The sequence below is a fragment of the Macrobrachium rosenbergii genome, chromosome 31 (genome assembly GCF_040412425.1).
Source record: "Macrobrachium rosenbergii isolate ZJJX-2024 chromosome 31, ASM4041242v1, whole genome shotgun sequence".
Classification (NCBI taxonomy): Eukaryota; Metazoa; Arthropoda; class Malacostraca; order Decapoda; family Palaemonidae; genus Macrobrachium; species Macrobrachium rosenbergii.
This window is the reverse complement of record NC_089771.1, coordinates 3,591,041-3,612,273: the sequence shown is the minus strand read 5'-3', so window position 1 is coordinate 3,612,273 and position 21,233 is coordinate 3,591,041.

Genomic DNA, 21,233 nt, shown 5'->3' with positions numbered 1-21,233 from the left:
TTGACCCTGTGGAAGGATGGGGAAGTGAATTGCTTCTTGTAAATAAGGAGAATATGTTTACTTTCTTTAATACGTTTATTTTTACAAGGAATTGTTTATTTTTCAAGGCTACATTTATTTTTGAAGGACGTACTTAATTTCAGGAATATGTTAATGTTTCGAGGATGTATTTATTTTTAAGAATATAATAATTTTCAAGGATATATTTATTTTTCAAGAATGTATTTAATATCAGAAACAGTTGTTTTCAATGAAGAATCTATTTTCAAGAATATATTTATTTTCAAGGATGATTTTATTTTTAAGAACAAATGTGTTTTTCAAGTAGTATTCATATTACAAATATATTTATTCATATTACAAATATATTTATTTTTAAGACATGTTAATCAATATTGTTGTTTTTATAGAGTTTATTTGCTGGGAGATATAGTAATTTGTATATAAATTTATTTGCTGGGAGATATATATAGTAATTTGTATATAAATTTATTTGCTGGGAGATATAGTAATTTGTATATAAATTTATTTGCTGGGAGATATAGTAATTTGTATATAAAAGGTGGCCATGCTACTTACCATAGTACTGTATTGTAAACAATCTCTCTCTCTCTCTCTCTCTCTCTCTCTCTCTCTCTCTCTCTCTCTCTAGTTTTAATGGCACCTCAGTCTCGGTCGTATACATTTCATCATAAAATTATGAATATATGTGAGTGTTCTCGAGATAAGCTGGATACACCCATTATTCAGTATCAACGGATTTTACTGACGTTATCTGGAGTTTTCAGGAAGTCTAAAGTGATATATATATTATATATATATATATATATATATATATATATATATATATATATATATATATATATATATATATATATATATGTGCGTGTGTGTGTGTGTATACACATATGTATATATACACACACACACACTACCTTTTCCTTTAAACATCAGAATATAATAAAGCCTTTATAACCCCAACCGGACTAAGCAACTTCCGAGTGGCAATTCCAACAAAACTAACACAGAAATTCCCGCAGGCAAATCCCATGTGATGATCATGCGTAATATTTAAGTGGATCTACTTTCTCGCTGAAGTCGTTTCGTGGCGTTATTTCGGAATTCATGACCAGAAAGGAACAACTTTGTCATCTGCAGCCGACAAAACAAACGGCTGACAACAAGACTGCGTTTTGAACAGCGATGTGGGTTTCCGAGAACAATTTTCCTTTCCTCACGCCCTGTCTCTTTTTCTCTCGCTTATTCTCTGCTCTCTCTCTCTCTCTCTCTCTCTCTCTCTCTCTCTCTCTCTCTCTCTGTATGGTTTTCCATCTGAATCTTCGTGATATGACAATTTCAATGAACAAAATGCTTCATATTAGCCATACAATTATGCGTATATTAATTTTCTCTTCATTTGCGCTTTTGTATTTTGGCAAATATTTTTAAACATACTCAATATTCTTCTCAAAGTCTACTGTACTAAAATTTCCATATATCCATTATTGACAGTATTTTCATGTTTTCTCTTGTATTTTTGCCAGATACTTTTAAACATACTCATTATTCTCCTTAACCTTTTCTGTACTATTTCCATCAAAGACAGTAACTTCCAGGTTTGAAATGCTACATGACCCCCTTACCATCAGCCATCTGATATTGCAGACTGGAAAGTGATAAAAATGAGAAGTGTCTTTTAGAAAGAATAAAAACAAGCACTACGAGAGTCACTACCGTTTGACGACAGCCGCAAACTAAATCATCATCCTCTCCTTCAACTTCTAATTCCCCAGTCCCACTTTTGCCGGAGTTTTAATGAAGCTGGAAAATCAAGTCTCGATCCAAATTATCCGGGCGAAAATCTGTCGCTGAAAGATTATTGTTATGTTTTGTATGAGAAGATAGTAAAGAGGTATTTGCAATATTATTTTTTTCTCTTGCAGTTGAGAGGAGATATAGAACCCACTGTAATAATTATGATTTACATATTAAACAAATCATTTGCCTAATGGTTTTTTAAGAGAGTTTCCTTAATTTGTGATTTACGAATGTGTTATATAACTGTATTCACTTAAAAGTTTATTTGCTGATAATGTACTATTTTCAAACAGGAACACAGAATGTCTTACGAGTTAAAATTTCCTGGATATTAATAAAAATGAAGCATAAAAAATTAAGCATTAACCAAAAATGCTTTGTGTTAAGTATGTAATTAAGATAATTACTTAGAAAAGTCACAATTCAAGACATAAAAATATCTATCTTCTATACAAACACCACTTGTGGTGTCTAAATTTAAATTATTTATTAAATACTAAATTTAATGTCACTATTTAAATTTACAAACAATCTTCAATACATACCAAATGCAAATGAATACACTACACACTGTTACATGTAAACACAGCGGATGCATTAATACAGTTACTAAGTCTGCCCGAAGAAAGTCAGTTTCAAGTGACCTAACATCACTACTGAATAGGAGAAATCCATAATTCAAAAGATATCTACCGAATTTCCAAATTATCAGTAATTCGTCAAAATCTCCTTAATGTAAGTTTTACCTCGACTATTGAACTTTAATTCAAAAGAACCACTTTCCTCTTTCGACTGAGAGAGCTTGATATTAAAACTGTTGATTCAAGAGGATACAAATGCTTCTTTTCATATCACCTTCGTGGATTCTTGAGTCTCGTTCACGTTTGCTAAAATCACATCTCTTTTGTACCTGTTGCAAAATACCTTTGAATGAATGCCAGTCTCTTTCCTCACCTTAGGCAAAGACTTTATGATTAAGTTGACCTTAATAATTTTCTTTCTCTCTCTCTCTCTCTCTTTAAAAGCGCTGATGAACTTTGAGTTAGCTTATTACCAAAAACCGGCAAGTATTTTGACAACTAATTATCTCTCTCTCTCTCTCTCTCTCTGGCCATTAAATTGTGTGTTGAAAGAGCCAGACGCTAATAATATATCATTATTTTTACCTGAATCGCGTTCTCCCGATCTGTAGTGGTTACATAATTTTGAGGGTTACATCATGCAGATCAGCTTTAAGATCTGAAGTCTGAAGGCGAATGAGAGAGAGAGAGAGAGAGAGAGAGAGAGAGAGAGAGAGAGAGAGAGAGAGAGAGAGAGAGAGAGAGAATTAGTTTATCAAAATACTGGCTATTTTTTTATAATATGATGGTTCAAAGTTCAATAGGAGAGAGAGAGAAATAACTGGTCGAAACACTTATAATTTTTTTTATAATAGACAGCTCAGAGCCCAACATAGCTCATAAAATTAATAATGAATATTGCAGTTACGAATCATTATGGTGTAAATGAAGCATATACCTTAGTCCTGCATTTGTGAACAATGTGTATATTAGCTAGACCACTCATATTCCTCAGCTATCAGCGCTTAATGCCGTGAATTCCTAAGCTCATGTTTCCCCATGAGCTATTGCCAAAGTTTTCTCATTCAGACTCCGTGAGAAATTCAATTTTTTTTTTTCCTGATAACTTTGGGTATTAAAGTAACGAAGTATGTGAAAGCAATTTTAGCTTTCAGCATGGCAAAAAGATTATGATATCTTTTCGCTGCTAGTCTTGAGAAATGAGTAATAACCTGGTTTATGTTTTTGATTAATGGAGGTTTTTTTTATGATCAGTTTGATATTGTGATAAAAAAAGGTGGCATTGTAGTGGGAGGTTTTATGATATACAGAATATATCACATGCACAATTAGATGGTTGAATGTTGAACGCATTTCAAGTATTATTTAGTTTTGGAACATTATCATTAATGTTTTCTGAAGAGAATTTTAAGTCTCTTATTCCCTATTCCCCGATACTTAATTATCTATCTTCTTTTCCTATAACTCTCTCTCTCTCTCTCTCTACTCTACAGGCTGACTTCCCTTTGAAGCCCTCTTGGGTTTATAGTTTGTTGACTCTGTCCATAAGAGTTTCCAACTGAAGATTTAAAGAAAAAATGAAAGAAGGAAAGACGGTATATAGAAAAAACAAAGATTTTCGAATAAGTGAGTCCCCGACCTTTACTGGTACAGAATAAACACCAAAATCGAATCGCTGGCCATCGGCAGTCTTACCTCGAGATAATAAAAATCAATCTGTGTATATTGAGGGTATTAAAGATCTTTACCCATTATTACACGATATATTTAACACATTAACTAATGTTTTTACTAACATAAATCAGATTAAACTCATTCGATAATAAATTTACTGACGTGAATTGAAAAGAACGACATTAAAACCTATCCGGGTCAGTGGAGGAGGCGAAGACCAACTACCACCTCTCTTTGATCTCAACGAAGCTCTTAACCTCCAGCTTTTGGGGAAGTTCTGGCTTCGATCGAGGCTTCATCAATATACGACTGCTGAAATTATGTAAACCTGGTTATAGTTTAGAAGTGTTACAAAACGAGGCTTAGTAATTAAACCTCTAGGATATTGCGAATAGATGGATGGTATAATTTAGAAATTATTGGTTAAATTTGGTTTTATATTTGATTTATTAGTACAGTTTTGGCCATTATATTTGAAAATGAATTAGAATTTAATGAAGAATTGTCCATACAGAATGTTTTAATGATAAGAGGGCCGACAATCGCTCTTAAACATATTTATCAATTATATTCATAAAGTAGATTTCAAGGCTTTTTTGTACTGTATATCAAGGGATTAATATTATGAATTAAAAAAAAAAAAAACATTTCTCCGACTGAGAACCCCACTTGAGTACATTATTTTGAAAGTATGGTATTGTCTATATATACTGTCTGTTAGTTTCACACACACACACACACGCACACGCAAATCCTTCTACAATCAGAGAACTTACCTACATTACAGGAAGTCAATCTGCCATGATCTTGCCTGTCTCGGTTGCTCTCACCCTTAAGCTGCACTGACCTGGAACCAAAATGAAGAATGAAATGAAAAGACTAATTATTGATGATAACCTTTATAACAAAGCTAACACTAATGTTATAATGAACTAAATTATGATTAACCTAAGCAAATAGTCATAGACAACATTACTATAGAAGTAATGATAACATTTCAGCACAAAATTCATATGTATGACAAATGATCTATTCTGAAATATAACAATTGACCTTTGTTTCTGTGACGTTTTTGTAGGTTGTGACCTCAAAGAACATGAGTCAAGATGACCTAAAAGGTGGGGTTAAGTTTAACATGACCTTTGTAGCTTGCTGTATTTCGTAGATAAGTAAAAACACCCGAATACCTTTACAAGGTCATTATGTCTACGAAAGTATAAGCGGAAATCATGAATTAATAAGTAAAGTCCAAAGAAAATAAAAATACATAAGAGAATGACGGATAAGGAATATCATACATTGCCTGGCAGTGTTGTGTATTAAGTGCATCCAGGCAAGCCAGGTGCCCTTACCCTACCTTCCTTTGACTTAAGTAAGCAGGGTCAAATGTAGGTGTTGTCTGCATTCTTAGGTTATATGATGCTTTTTGTCGCTTATGCATGTGTGAACTTTTCCTCTTCCAAAAGAGAAAAACGAAGAAAGGGGGAAAATTAATTCTAACGGCCATAAGGAAGCGCTTACTCTGGTCAGGCCCGAGGGCAATAGACGTCCTCATTCATTGCAGTCGAATACCCAGGCGAATCCTTTGCCTAGGTCTGGAGAGCCATCCTCCTCCTCATGGGGTGTAAATGTGAATTAAGGGGAAACGTAATTCTTTGGCTTTTTGCTGAAAAGAGGATATACATACAGGATTGCCAACATGGTTAGAAGATGTAACATGTTATTGATGGCAAATAATTGAGTACTTTGTATGGATCAGAATAAAAATTCGTTGTGTTACTAACAGAACTCTTTATCTTTTATTAGTTAGAAAATCATATTACACAAGATTAAAAATGTGTATGATTTAAAACACGTAAAAGTTGGCATGACTGAATTTTCAGTGGCCACGAATGATTTCATATATTTTATGATTTCATATATTTTATCCCGATCAAGCATTAAAGGTTGGGAGGTACTGTTAAGAAAAAAACATTCCAAAAATAATGCAATTAATAAAACAGTTTCGAGTTGTTATATTCTTCAGGTTTGCTAAAAAAAAAAAAAAACGGAAAAATTTCAGACTCCAGGAAATGTCATGTTTAATTCCGGATGGTGTTTGTGAACCAGAATCGCCAACTATAAAGTCTTAGAGATGACACTGAAAAGGCGTGAAATATCTCCACAGATGTTAATCAAATATATGAGATATCACACCTACGAGTAAGATCGTAATCTCTGTTCGTGAAAACATAATACCTCATTTTCCCACAACAGAAATGCTCTAAACATAGTTTGGTGGTAATTTTAATTCCTAGATAACCCATTCCCTTCTAACATTGGAACTGAGTGAGTAATGTACTTTACATTGTCATTATCTAGATTAAAATTAAATATGCAAAAATATCCCTCTTTTTCATTAGCTACTTCAAAATAGACCACTTCTTGTAAATTTGATGTCTCAAGAAGAAACACTCGGAAATAAACAAAATGTTTTCAACAGACCGTTCTGGCAATGTAGAATTGTTGGTCCTTTGGTGAAGGAGGATGTAGTATTGCCAACTCAACAGAAATCTGTCATATATATTAAGGACAAATAATTACCTAAGCTCTGCCGGAATCAAGGAAGGAAAAGTTATTTATTACATGCAAATCCTACCGGTTTTCAAACAAATGCCAGTCATGTTACATATTAACTGAAATGCAACTAACCTTCGTAATCCTTTGTGTCTTATCCGGGTCAAATTGACAAGATTGGAGATATTTTTAAAAGAAAAAGAAACATAATAATTAAGATACATTTAATGTGCTGATCGTATTTCTATAAAATATAATAAAAAAAAAATCACGAGAAATTGGAAGCTAGTGGGCGTGTCATATTTTTTCCAAGTAGTTTGCAATCAGTATAACCAACCTCAAATCTTTGAGATTACTATGAAATAACATGGAACAACACCGAGCGGATCTTTATCATGAATACAAAGTGCAGAAGAATAAACTTTAAGTAATTTCTCAAAGTTTACATTGAGATGAACACCCAGTTTTCTGCACCACAGAAAAGCTTTATATAAATTGTCTGTTGATAATTCTAACTCTTGCTTGGAGACAATGCTCACTCGGTGGCCATTCCAGTCAGGAATACAAATCGTACGATATTTTGACAGTATGGAAACTGAGTGATAAGTAAGCCCTATGCCATGTTTATCATCATTAAAACTTATTTATTTGAATATAAATTTCTTCTGTTTCAGCTGTTGCCACCAAGCAGAATATTATTAGTGTGCAACAAATCGTTCCGTATGGCAATTCTGTTGGTCACTCTGGATACGCGCGCACCTACAGTCAGGTGATTTTACGTAGTGCCAGAGCTTAAGTCACAAATATCCATGGAAATCTCATAATTTTATTACGAATGCATATCAATTAGGCATGAAAATCTGATCAATACAATTAATTAGCAATTGCAATAATTTCAGTAACAAATAGGGAAATTTACTCTGCCTTGCTATAGATCAAAGATAATAGGTTTTTGTTTGAAGTGCTTTTTCGACAGATTTTCCATAGGGTGTCGAGAGATGGCTCGGTCGCCGGCGACAATTAGGAGAACAACGGTACCATTGTTTGAATCGAAAACTTTGCCTTTCCGGTAGTTAGTTACTGAACTAGCGGTTGATAGTTCCTTATGCAAAGCATTTTTATTCATCAGTTTAAGTCTTACGAAATGCTATGCTTATATAAATACAATCAGTGTTATATATAAATCATTTATAGCACATACATGACGAATGTTACCTTAATGTTTATAATTTTAATGATTTTGTAGTGTTTCACTATTAATAATAATAATAATAATAATAATAATAATAATAATAATAATAATAATAATGAAAGGAGGCATGAACGTATTCTCTACGATTAAGCGCTGATTTTCACTTGCTTTGACGTTGCCATATTATGGACGTTTATGCTTGCAAGAAGCAATTGATTATGACAGGAAATCATTGATAGACATTTTCATATTGAAATACAATCATTTGAGGAAACGGTAACATAGGAGAGGGTCGAAAAGGTACCCTTATTTTGCATACATATACTGTATAAGGGTCAGAGGCAAGACGTGGTAAACCCCAGCCTGGACGACGGCAGATCTGACCATGGGGTTTATTGCATGTAGCCTATTACTGTTACACTCGGGAAAATATATAGATGACAGTGATGCATCTATTTAGCCATCTAGGGACAATTTTTTTTTCAGCTGTTTTACATAATTACGTTGCATTCAAATTATGCATTTGAAATCAAATAAACTTAAAAATTACCCAAAATATTAAATATAACTATTATTAAGAATTATTAAATATACCAAATATTTAAAAAAATATTAAATGAAAAATTATTCAAAAATATTAAATATGAAAATACAAAAAAATTATTAAATACGTAAATATTGAAAAATGATAAATATAACAATTATTCAAAAATATTAAATATGACTATTATTAAAAAATATTAAATATAAAAATTATTCACAAATATTAAGTATATCAATTATTAAGAATATTGAATATAACAATGATAAGAGTATAAATACGGCAATTAATAAAACAAATAAATGTAACAATTGTTAAAAAATATTAATTATAAAAATTATTCAAAAATATTCAATACGAAAATTATTAAAAAATATTAAATATGACCGTTATTCAAAAATAACAAATGCACATAATATTAAAGATATTAAGTGTAAGTTATTGAAAAGTATTCAATATAACAATTATTAAAAAATATTAAGTGCATAATTTTTTCAGAAAATAATAACACTCACTATGAAATTCCTGGTATGAGAAATACGAAGAAAATATATGAAAAGTCCATGAATATAATGGCAATACCATTAGCATGATATGCCACTTCTACACACACACATACACAATCATTCGAAGTATATCTGCAGAAACACTTATCAACCCTCTGTTCCGATTACAACTTCTATTCACGGAGAAGGGAGGCGTGAGACGAATGGACACGTCAAAACGTCTGCGTCAAACAAATCTATATCCATTCAGGGGTTTCCACGAGTCCCTTTCATTTTGAGCAAAGTTGCAATACCAGGAAATCAAGGACCATTATAAAGCCCTTTCAAACTAGGCAACTAGTGACCGTCACTAGTTGCCTAGTGAAAGTCTCGGGCAACTGCAAGCAACCAGTGACTGTCAACGAGTTGTGGAATCCTTCTCATCATCTCATTCGAAAGAATGTCATCAATGGAGGAGGTACTTCTGTTGGCTTTGCTGGTCAAGAAAAAGAGACGCCCTCGAAAAAGAACAATGCATATGCATGAGATGTCATCATCAAGAATACAAAGAGGTTTATATCATACACTTTACAGTGATGTTTGTGCTGATGATAAGAAATTCTTTAATTACTTTCATATGAGCAAGCCTTCATTTGAGGAGCTTCTCAGCCTCATCGAGAACGACATCACAAGGACTGACACAAAGTAAGTATAGCTTAGTTTTACCAGACCACTGAGCTGATTAACAGCTCTCCTAGGGCTGGCCCGAAGGATTAGACTTATTTTACGTGGCTAAGAACCAATTGGTTACTTAGCAACGGGACCTACAGCTTATTGTGGAATCCGAACCACATTATAGCGAGAAATGAATTTCTATCACCAGAAATAAATTCCTCTAACTCTTCATCAGCCGGCGGCGGGAATCGAACTCCGGCCCATCGAATGACGGTCTGAAGCTCAACCAACTCGGCCAACAAAGGGCTTAGGACTGACACAAAGAAGAGACGAAGCATACGGCCAGATGAGAAACTTTCTGTGACTTTAAGGCAAGATATGCATATTTAAGTAGCTAATCTAGTTTGCTGGGATATTTGAACAGAAAACTGGGCTTCCTTTTGGTAATTTTATTTTCCTCAACGTACAGTGGATGGATCCCAAACTGCTGGGTGTTTTTCCACTTCGTTAATGACATCTTCAGTGTTAATTGTCTCCACCACCTTCATCCCCTCCATCTCGCACGTCCTTCCCTGTGCAAAGCTGGCTAGACAACGAGACACTGATAAACGTGACAGATTAGGACGAAAGTTGCGCCACACGGTGGCTTAGTACGAAAGCTCCCTTTTGAAACAGTGCCCAACGGTCGGTGACGGCAACTGCCAGTGACGGTCACTTATTACCGGGGCGGGCAACAGCATATCCTGTTGCGCAGCCGGGTAACCGCAGTGACGTAGTGTGAAAGGCTCAGTTTAAAATAATGGTAGGCAACTAGTGACGGTCACTAGTTGCTTAGTGTGAAAGGGCTCTATTTAAGTATGCGTCCGGTCTCAAAATAACCCCATTACAACGAATTTATACTAAAGAACACCTAGGCGGATTAAAAGACTGCAATTAAACCTTGGTTTCAATATAACTAGATTGTACAGGCTCCGTTCTCAAATTAAACTTCATGGAGAAATCTCATTTTTACAAGTGCGACGAAAGGTTATTTAAAATAACCTTTTTATGAGCTTTCGACACCTCATAATGGGATGAATATCCAGTCTTTTATTGGAAAACCTGAATAATTTTCATTAATTAAGAGCAAGAGATATCCACATACTCTACGTTATGTACGAAAGTTCCTTTAAAAATTTCTTATGAATCTAAATTAGTTTAATGACAGAAAGGTTCTAGCAAATATAAATGTTACTATATCTAACTAGTATTTCATTCTTTATGTTTTTAAGGGTTTTCAAAGCGGTTGAAAAACGCATAGCTTAATTTGGGTAATATAAATATTTACTTCATGATGCAATGTTTGTTTATCCCATAAGTATAATGGCGTATTCACTGCAATAACTTTAGCTTTGTGAATAAAATTCGTCTTAATATACAAGTGAAATCATATAGGAATTATTTCTTGGTAATCATTGTGAAATTGTTATTCACACTTTCATACAATAAGCTAACGAATTCTGTATTTGTTGCACTACAGGAAATTCATTTAGATTTCTCTTAAAAACGGGAATGCTCTCTCTCTCTCTCTCTCTCTCTCTCTCTCTCAAGTTTGGAATATATTGCGATTCCTGTTTCTAGGGGTGCAAGATTGAATACGATTTACTGTTTAAAAAAGATTCCTTATTTATGTATGAACTGAAGAATTGCTTATGAGTCCTAAGTTTCTTTATCAACAATATATGGATTTCTAAACCACTTCATTTCATGCGTCTTTAAACAACTGGAAATATTAGAATTTTTCTTTTGTGCGTAGAAATTACAAAAACGTAATTCCCTTACATACCTCTTTAAACAGTTGAAAACTTAGAATTTTTCTTCTGTAAGACAAAGTAATGGAACAAATGAACACGGACATACATCACCCTGCAAAAACATCAGACAAGACACTTCTATTACCAGACTAAGCTCCACCAGGAAGGCGGTCAAATGATGTTCTTGGGTTCCACCTAAATCTCACATAACTGAGGGCTGGAACGGCCCAAGGCTATTTCTCTGAGAGCCATATTGTCCATGCCATGATTATGCATAACAGCACCACCTCTGGCCTATAACTCAAACGTGGCTCAGAAACTTTTGCGGGTTTTATGTGGCCAATTACTTTGGCCATGAGGAGTGCTGCGGTTATTTTGGGGGTCTTCAAAAGAGAGAGAGGAGAGGGTTGGTCAAAGGCAGCTTGGTTTAATTGTGTTTATGTTGTCCCTAAGCCTGAGGAATGAGGACAGAATTAACACTTTTTTGAAAGTGTACGTAACGTGCTCCAACGATCTTTAATCATGAAACGGAGGCGTATGAACGTTCGCTCACGATAACACTTACATCTCATCTTTCTCTCTCTCTCTCTCTCTCTCTCTCTCTCTCTCTCTCTCTCTCTCTCTCTCTCTCACCGTGTATCACCTCTCTCTCTCTCTCTCTGTGTATCGCCTCTCTCTCTCTCTCTCATCGTTTTCCGAAGTTCACCCACCCGAATCGCACTCATTCTCACCAAATCAATTAAATGGACCATTTAAAGAAACGCAATAGTTTCTACAAAAATAGGTTTATTATTCAAATAACCCAACAAGAAATGAATAAAACAAAGCAAAGATTAAAATGCATAATAAATGAAATATCGAGTTAGATAACTAAACTCTGAACTGCAAAACACTTCTGATTAAAGAAGTCTCACTATGGCTAATAGCCTGAAAATATCCAAACTCACACATACTCCCAAATCAATAACTATTAGTCATGTCAAAACCAGTCTACCACATGTTATTCGAAACAGTCCACACTATCCACATCTGTCCACAGACATCTGTCGGAAGAATTAAACATGATAGAAAACTCCCAAAAATATATGAAATGCAAAAAACACAATAATGGAAAGTGTAAAATGCATAGCCAAGATATGGCAAACGTAACATGACAAAACAATAATATAAAAGAGGTATGAATATTCATATTAAATCTCCCACACCAGTTCAAAAGTTCATAATGATTAGAAAATCATGGTAAAAATCACAAGTTCAATTTTCTCCCATAAAAACAGAGATTTCAAACTCTACCTTATCTGCCGATTCAAAGCCTGGATCCTCTCCAAAGCTACGTCTAGACAACTGCAGTTCTATCACGTTAATGAACGATCAAACTCACTTTTAGGGCAGATTTTGGCGTAATCTAGATCAAATTAACGCACGTACTCACGAATATACATAACACTTCGGAAGATCACCTGACCGGCAATATTGCTGAGGAATCAAACTATTTGCTGAACACAAAGATTTTACCTCGAGTCTCTCGACCTAGTTCCATCTGACTCCATAAATTCTTTCATCACATCTTAAAGCATTGAAGCTATGAAATGCATATATGTGTCCTTTAAAATTGTAGCAGCCATATTTTCTGAAATAGAGCTCGGCCACCACATAAGAGCGTCTCGCTCTCCTTAACGGCAAACTAAAACAAAAGCATATGTATAAAACATAACAGAATAGAGCTATGCTCAATTAGCAATGTCTACTGCACTGCAGCTTTAAGGACTGCTCTCATGACGCACTTCCAAAGTCACTGGGGTTGAGTTCTTAGAGCCTTTACATGTAATCTTACAAACACGAATAAGCTTTACCTCTCCCACAACAAGAATTATCAGTAAAATAGCTATTAAGACAATTAAAATTGTCGGCATAATATATTCCTGATACTGGAACATCACGGAATCGTCAATGTCTTCCAACGGTGGAACCGTCATTGGCATCTTGGTTGTAGGTACCTCCACTACTAAATGCTCGTTATGCGTATGACGCATAATTATCTTCTCGGAACTGTTGAATACAGCACGGCTAAGTACGAGAAAGTCCGTAGACAGGATTCTGCAGGATGAATCAAACAGTTTGGACCTTGAAGAACGAATGATGTCGACTTGTTGCTCTGGCACATCATTGTAACTGCATACTTTTGCAAAACACAGCAGGAAGAGTACTGGTGGACTCAATGTGGTAATCTCGCAGGAACTGTCTAAAGTCACATTCTGTCGGAGTCTGTCCATGAACTAATGATAATTCACAACCACCCACAGACACAACTCGCAACTGAAAAATACTACTGTCACACACACACTTCTCTCTAACTAAAGTACAACTCGTCTTATAATCAACTCCCGAACCTTGATATTGATCTCCCAAAATGAACATGGTCTCTAATCTATCCCATGTCACTACTGAGTCTCCCAAAAACACTCGAAAAAGGTCTAATAACAAAAAGGTTTCATGTTACTGAACCAAACAAAACTACTAATGCAAAAGTCAAACACTCACAATGTGAACTAATTCCAAGTGTGTATCTCAGAATATCCACAGTCAACTCACTACTAAGCACACAACAACTCTACGGAACTCACTCATAAAAAAACCATCCAACAAAAAAAATACTGAGAATCCTATCCAAACACTAAAAGGTATCATATCTCGTAAAAGACATGAAAGTTCTACTCCGGTTAGCAAATATTTCGCAACACCTGACTAACTCTCAACAAAATAGCAATTGACGTAATGGCAATCGCTCCCATGATCTTAACAACTATAACTACTCACAACACAGCTCCCTTCATTTTAAAAAAAAAAGAAACTGAAAAAAAAATCCAAATACTCAAATACGATCTCCCAACCCGAAAAAAAGATCAGACTTGTTCGGTCCGATATACTAAGTACCTCCCCAAAAAAAAATCCTAAACAACACCCATATTGCGTCAGATGACAAAACACATCATAACACAATAACACACTAACACACGGGTCAAATCTCGTATGAAATTAGCCCATGTCTCAATTCCCAAAATCATTCGAAAACAAATGATTAAGAACTTCAACATCCAAAATGAACAAGAGACAAAAAAAAAAATAAAAAAATATCATATATATACAAACATTAACCCATTTATCCTCTAACTATATACAAACGTTCCATTACATCCCAACTTTCTTTAACTTCGAAATATGGGTCAATTTCGTCACTCCAGTGTTTACATCTTTAACTACAAATCTATTCCCTCTTTTGATCTCTACAATCTCAAAAGGTCCGTGGAACTTCGGACTTAATTTATAATTCAGATCATTCCGAACATTCACTTTAACAAACACTCTATCACCCATCGAAAAAGCTACTCCCCTCGATTTCGCGTTACTTTTCTCTACCATTGCACGCGAACTAAGTTCAAGTTCTTTACTGATACGTGCAAATCTTTCTCTCGCTGTATTTATCAATGAAGTGACCGTAACATCACCCTGAACTCGCTCTGGTAACAAATCAAAAGGTCCTTTCAACTTGTATCCATACAAAGCTTCTGCTGGAGATATCTTAATTGTGTCATTCATCATAGTATTGATACTATATCGCACTTCATCCAAAGATCTGTCCCAATGTGTATCGGAACCTCCCACCGTCATGCGCAAAGCTTCGATTACTTTCCGATTCGCCCTCTCACACAACCCATTCGCTTCAGGTCTATACGGGATTATAGATACTTTCTTTATCCCCAACAAATTAGCAAGACCGTCTAAAGTCTTATTAATAAACTCCCTACCATTGTCTGTGATCAGACATTCTGGAACACCATATCGACAAATTATCCCCTTAAAAACGCTATAGCAACTTCCTCAGCTGATTTGTACTTCAGTGGGAAAATCTCGACAAAGCGAGTCAACTCATCAACAACTACTAATAAATGTCTATAACCATAAGCGGACTCTGAGAAGTTACCCAGAATATCCATATGCACTCTCTGAAACGGCCTATGTGGTATGGGATATGAACCCAAACGACACGACACTGTCGTCGCTGGCTTATTCGCATTGCAAATAGCGCACTTCTTCACAAAGGCTTCTACTGCGGAAAACATATTTTTCCAAAAGAACTTTGACCTGACGTTTTCATACGTCTTGTCTACACCCAAATGAGGAGAACCAAATTTACAATGTACAATGTCTAGAACTTGTGGTACTAGACTCTCTGGCACGATGATTTGTGTAATCTCACCCATGCTTCGAGTACTTCGCAAGTTATACTTAACTTTTCTCACCAATAAATTATTCTCCAACTCTAGACCAGAAAAAGGCAACTTATACCCTTTCTTCGGTGAAACTCCCTTAAGAAATGCCTTAGCATCTGACAACAATTTATCTTCATCTTGCTTTTGTTCCAGCAAGCCTATGTCCCAAGTGACATTTTCACCCGTAATATAACACACTGCGTTACTCTCACTATCACGAATAACAATCTCTCCCGAGACTGCCGACTCACTATTTCTCCCGAAGTATGCACTGTAGGAACGTGTATGTCCACTACATGCGATCTCTCAGAACTACTAATATCAGAGACATTAGACACCAAATATTTACTCTCTTCACCCACACAGGATTCGGTGTGTATTTCCTCATCCTCGACCGGAAAATATCTGCTCAATGCATCTGCAACTACATTATGCTTACCTTCAATGTATTTGAGGTTTGCATCAAAATCTCTCAATGTTAGGAACCAACGTGCTCTCTTGGGCGACAAATTTGGTTTATTAAAAGCTCTAACAACGGTTGATGATCTGTAAAAATCTCAACTTTATTTCCCAACAACAACATCTTAAAATGAACAAGGCTAGAGACGACTGCGAAAGCCTCCTTGTCCACAACTGACATCAGCCTTTCGTTACTACCACGCGTTTTGAACTTTCTGCTATAAAAAGCAATTGGGTGTAATTTCCTTCAAATTTCTGCATCAAACACGCACCTATACCTTCCTGACTCGCGTCAGTCACTAAGGTGAACGGTTGACTAAAATCTGAAACTTCAAAACTGGTGGGTTCACCAAAGCGTTCTTAAGCTTCTCAAAAGCTAATTGTTGACTATCACCCCAAACAAACTTAACGTCTTCTCGTAACAAATCTGTCAATGGAGACGCTATTGTAGAAAAATTCCGCACAAAACGGCGAAAGAAACCCGACATACCTAGGAACGAACGAATCTGTTTCCTGGTTTTGGGAACTGGAAAATTCACAATGGCTTTAACTTTCTCATCATTCACTCTAACTCCCTCTTTAGAGATAACATGTCCTAAATAGACAATTTTCCTCTTCAGAAACTCACATTTGGCCAATTTGACCTTTAACCCAGCGAACCGTAATCGCTTGAGGACTTCTTTTAACACCTTTAGATGTTCTTCAATTGTATCTGTGCATATGAGAATGTCATCCATGTACACAAACACCGACTTTCCTAACAAGCCATGAAGTACTGTGTTAACCAGTCTAGTAAATGTTATTGGGGACCCTTGTAATCCAAAAGGCATCCTATTAAACTCGTAATGTCCCTTTGGTACCGAAAATGCTGTATATTTACGGCTACTCTCACAAAGGGGAACCTGTAAAACCCTTGCATAAGATCTATAGATGAATATATATTCTTGCCACCGATCTCAACAAACAAATCAGGCAAACAAGCTACCGGATATCTATCTGGGCATGTTTTTTCATTCAATTTACGAAAATCTACACAAACTCTGATACTACCGTCTTTCTTAGGAACTGCAAGCAAAGGAAAATTAAACGGAGAATTGGACGGTCTAATAATGCCTTCCGACTCCCACCTCTGAACTTCTTTTTCTACTTCTTCTCTGATCTTAAAAGGAATTCGATATGCTGGAATATATATGGGATTTGTACCCTTTTCTAGGCGGATTGAATGTTCTAAAACATCTGTAACTCCTAATTTATCTCCTTTCAAAGCAATAATATCTAGATATTCTTTCAACACTTTCTCTACTTTATCTGAATATTCAGGATAATCAACTTTAGCCAAATGTTCATGTAGAACCTGACTTCGGAACTGTTGCTCCTCGTTAGGAAACATATTCCCGTCTCCACAAAAACTCACTAATTTATGCTCTTCCTTAAACTCTTCAAAATCAATTACATAAGTACCCTTGTGATATTTTTTCACTGAGTCTTGATAGCTAACTAATTCTACTGAAGTCACGCCTGCGACTGAAATTTCATTCACTGACACCGTACTCACAACGTCTTTGAATTTCTCGGTTCCCTCAACAACGCACACTTGAGAAGGAAACTTTTTCTCTTTCAGCGACACTTTAACTAATGTAGGAACTCGCGGTTGCAATTCAACATCTTCCAACAAAAATCCTTTGAAAGATCTCTGCGGAATATCTTCACTCTCTAATGACTGTGTTACACATGTCTCAGACTGTGTCTTAAGTTTCTCACAAGTTTTTCCTGTGTATATATGGAACAAAACAACCTGACTCACCTATTGTAATCCCCTGAACTCCCGTAAGAATGTTGATGTTATGTCGCATGCAAGAAGGGTGTCCTAGCAAAACCATTTCACCTAAGGCTAATCCTTCTATGACCAAAAATGATTCTACTATTGTCTTTCCGCCGATACAAAGCGTAAGAAATGACGAACCTAAAATATTCAGTTTCCTCGCTTGTACATCACACACTGTCTCACTAGAAGGGACTAATTTGCACTCTGGAAACCTCGAGTGAAAAAGGTCAGCATTTACTAAGTTAACTGAGCTACCAGAATCAATGAAAATAGAAATTTCATTGCCATTAGAGAATCCACGTACAATCGGCCTAGGTTCTAGTGACTCTACGACCTGATTAGTCATTATCCTGTGTCTGTTTTCGAACTTATCTTGTGAAAATTCTGCTGTTCCTTTGTGTATCTAGAACTTGCATCATGTGGAATTCTCCTGTCATATCTAGAAAAACCTCCCCGGGACTTCCCTGAATAATCTCTACTCTTTGTGGCTGGGCAAAATCTCCATCCATGATCTGAAGATTTGCAAACTGAACAATATCTCACTCTGCAATTTGATTTACTATGGCCTATTTTATCACAATTAAAACAACGTATCGTTGTGACTGATCTCTCTGGAATTTTCTTCGATTCTACTCGTGCACATGTCTTCGCTGTTGCATCATTTCCCGAATGCGAGCGACTATCATTATTCTGTGGTTTGGAAACCGCAGCTGATATTTTTGCACCTCCCTGTACAAAACTACTGTCCAGTGTCGGGCATTTTGCTAGATTTTTGTTAATCTGTGCAAACAAAAAGGATTCGTCTGTATCCTGATCAATTCTCTTATCAAAACTATCTACAATTACATCTGGGACCGACGTTAAAAGGCAAGCAAAGTGTAACAATCTTTCAAAATTATCTAAGGAGATATTATTTCCAGTTACCCATGGAGAACCTGTTATAGATTTCTTTAACTCAACTACTGCATCAAATAAATTCGCACTGTATGTGACTAGTGAATCATTGCCTTTCTTTATTTTGAGAAACTCTCGCAAATTCCGAACTGCGCATTCACGTTGAACTCCGCCATAAGTAGCTCGTAGAAATTTCTGCAGTTCATTCCAAGTTTTACACCTTCTGAACCCGAAACTGCGTGCTCGTTTCCCAATATCTCCTTTATCTAAATCCAGAAATGATTTAGCCTCTGTTAAAGCTTCAGCGCCATTCGTAATTTTCTTGGAATTCAGATAATTGTTCACTGACTCAATGAAAGTTTCTATGTTTTGGGTTGGCTTCCCATCAACTAGCCCTTTAAAATTACTAATTCCCGCACTAATGTTCGTCACTTTATGCACCACAACTGATTGGGATGTGCTTGCTGCATCGTCCGGCATTTTGTGAGTAATCACACGCCCTGAGCGTAACAACATAAAAAAAAAAAAGAAACCAAAAAGAACACTAGAGAAAGGCACAAGTTACCCTCTAAAAAGAAGAACAGAAAACGGCGTTCTGCGCAACTTACGAGAATGGGGTACTTACCAATTTTGAAACAGAAAACGAAGTACCTATGCTAACCGAAAACAGAGCTGTGTGCAGCCTGTGACGTCACCCACTCGACGACGAAGCAAAAAAAAAACACCCAGCGGCGCGATTATTGTTGAATAATCACTTTGCGTAACTAACTCACAATCGCCACTATTCACACTTATTTGGGTATTTTGTTAACCCCAAAATTGCTCTAGAGATCATCCAGATCTATTTCACAACTCCCCACTCCCAGTACTCGAATAGAAACGGAAAAAAAAAAGATTCCCGTATTTCACACGTAATCACGACCCCTAAACTCATATCTTAAGACTGACCCGTGTTAACCACTCATGGTGCTCACGCCTCGTCGCCTTGGGTATCAACGTTACCAATTAGTCTATTAGTAATCTCCCTCTTTCGCCATCATTAAAGACATTAAAATCATGCTGCCACCATTTAAAATCAAAAGACACCCGCTGCCGCCATTTAAAATCAGAGACATCGCTGCCGCCATTTAAAATCAAAAGACACCCGCTGCCAACATTTAATTCAGACACCGCTGCCAACATTTAAATCTGTAACCAGGACAGAATTAACACTTTTTTGAAAGTGTACGTAACGTGCTCTACGATCTTTCTTCATGAAACGGAGGCGTATGAAAGTTCGCTCACGATAACACTTACATCCATCCTCTCTCTCTCTCTCTCTCTCTCTCTCTCTCTCTCTCTCTCTCTCTCTCTCTCTCTCCGTGTATCGCCTCTCTCTCTCTCTCTCATCGTGTATCGCCTCTCTCTCTCTCTCTCATCGTTTTCCGAAGTTCACCCACCCGAATTGCACTCATTCTCACCAAATCAATTAAATGGACCATTTAAAGAAACGCAATAGTTTCTACAAAAATAGGTTTATTATTCAAATAACCCAACAAGAAATGAATAAAACAAAGCAAAGATTAAAATGCATAATAAATGAAATATCGAGTTAGATAACTAAACTCTGAACTGCCAAACACTTCTGATTAAAGAAGTCTCACTATGGCTAATAGCCTGAAAATATCCAAACTCACACATACTCCCCAAATCAATAACTAGTCATGTCAAAAACAGTCTACCACATGTTATTCGAAACAGTCCACACTATCCACTCTGTCCATCAGTGTCCACAGACATCTGTCGGAAGAATTAAACATGATAGAAAACTCCCAAAAATATATGAAATGCAAAACACAATAATGGAAAGTGTAAAATGCATAGCCAAGATATGGCAAACGTAACATGACAAAACAATAATATAAAAGAGGTATGAATATTCATATTAAATCTCCCACACCAGTTCAAAAGTTCATAATGATTAGAAAATCATAGTAAAAATCACAAGTTCAATTTTCTCCCATAAAAACAGAGATTTCAAACTCTACCTTATCTGCCGATTCAAAGCCTGGATCCTCTCCAAAGCTACGTCTAGACAACTGCAGTTCTATCACGTTAATGAACGATCAAACTCACTTTTAGGGCAGATTTTGGCGTAATCTAGATCAAATTAACGCACGTACTCACGAATATACATAACACTTCGGAAGATCACCTGACCGGCAATATTGCTGAGGAATCAAACTATTTGCTGAACACAAAGATTTTACCTCGAGTCTCTCGACCTAGTTTCATCTGACTCCATAAATTCTTCCATCACATCTTAAAGCATTGAAGCTATGAAATGCATATATGTGTCCTTTAAAATTGTAGCAGCCATATTTTCTGAAATACATATATGAGAGGACCTGGTAGTAGGCTATAGTACCATTGAACTGTTAAACTAGTTGCGTTTGCAATAGATAAAAGCTAGAGCATCAGATCCTAAGA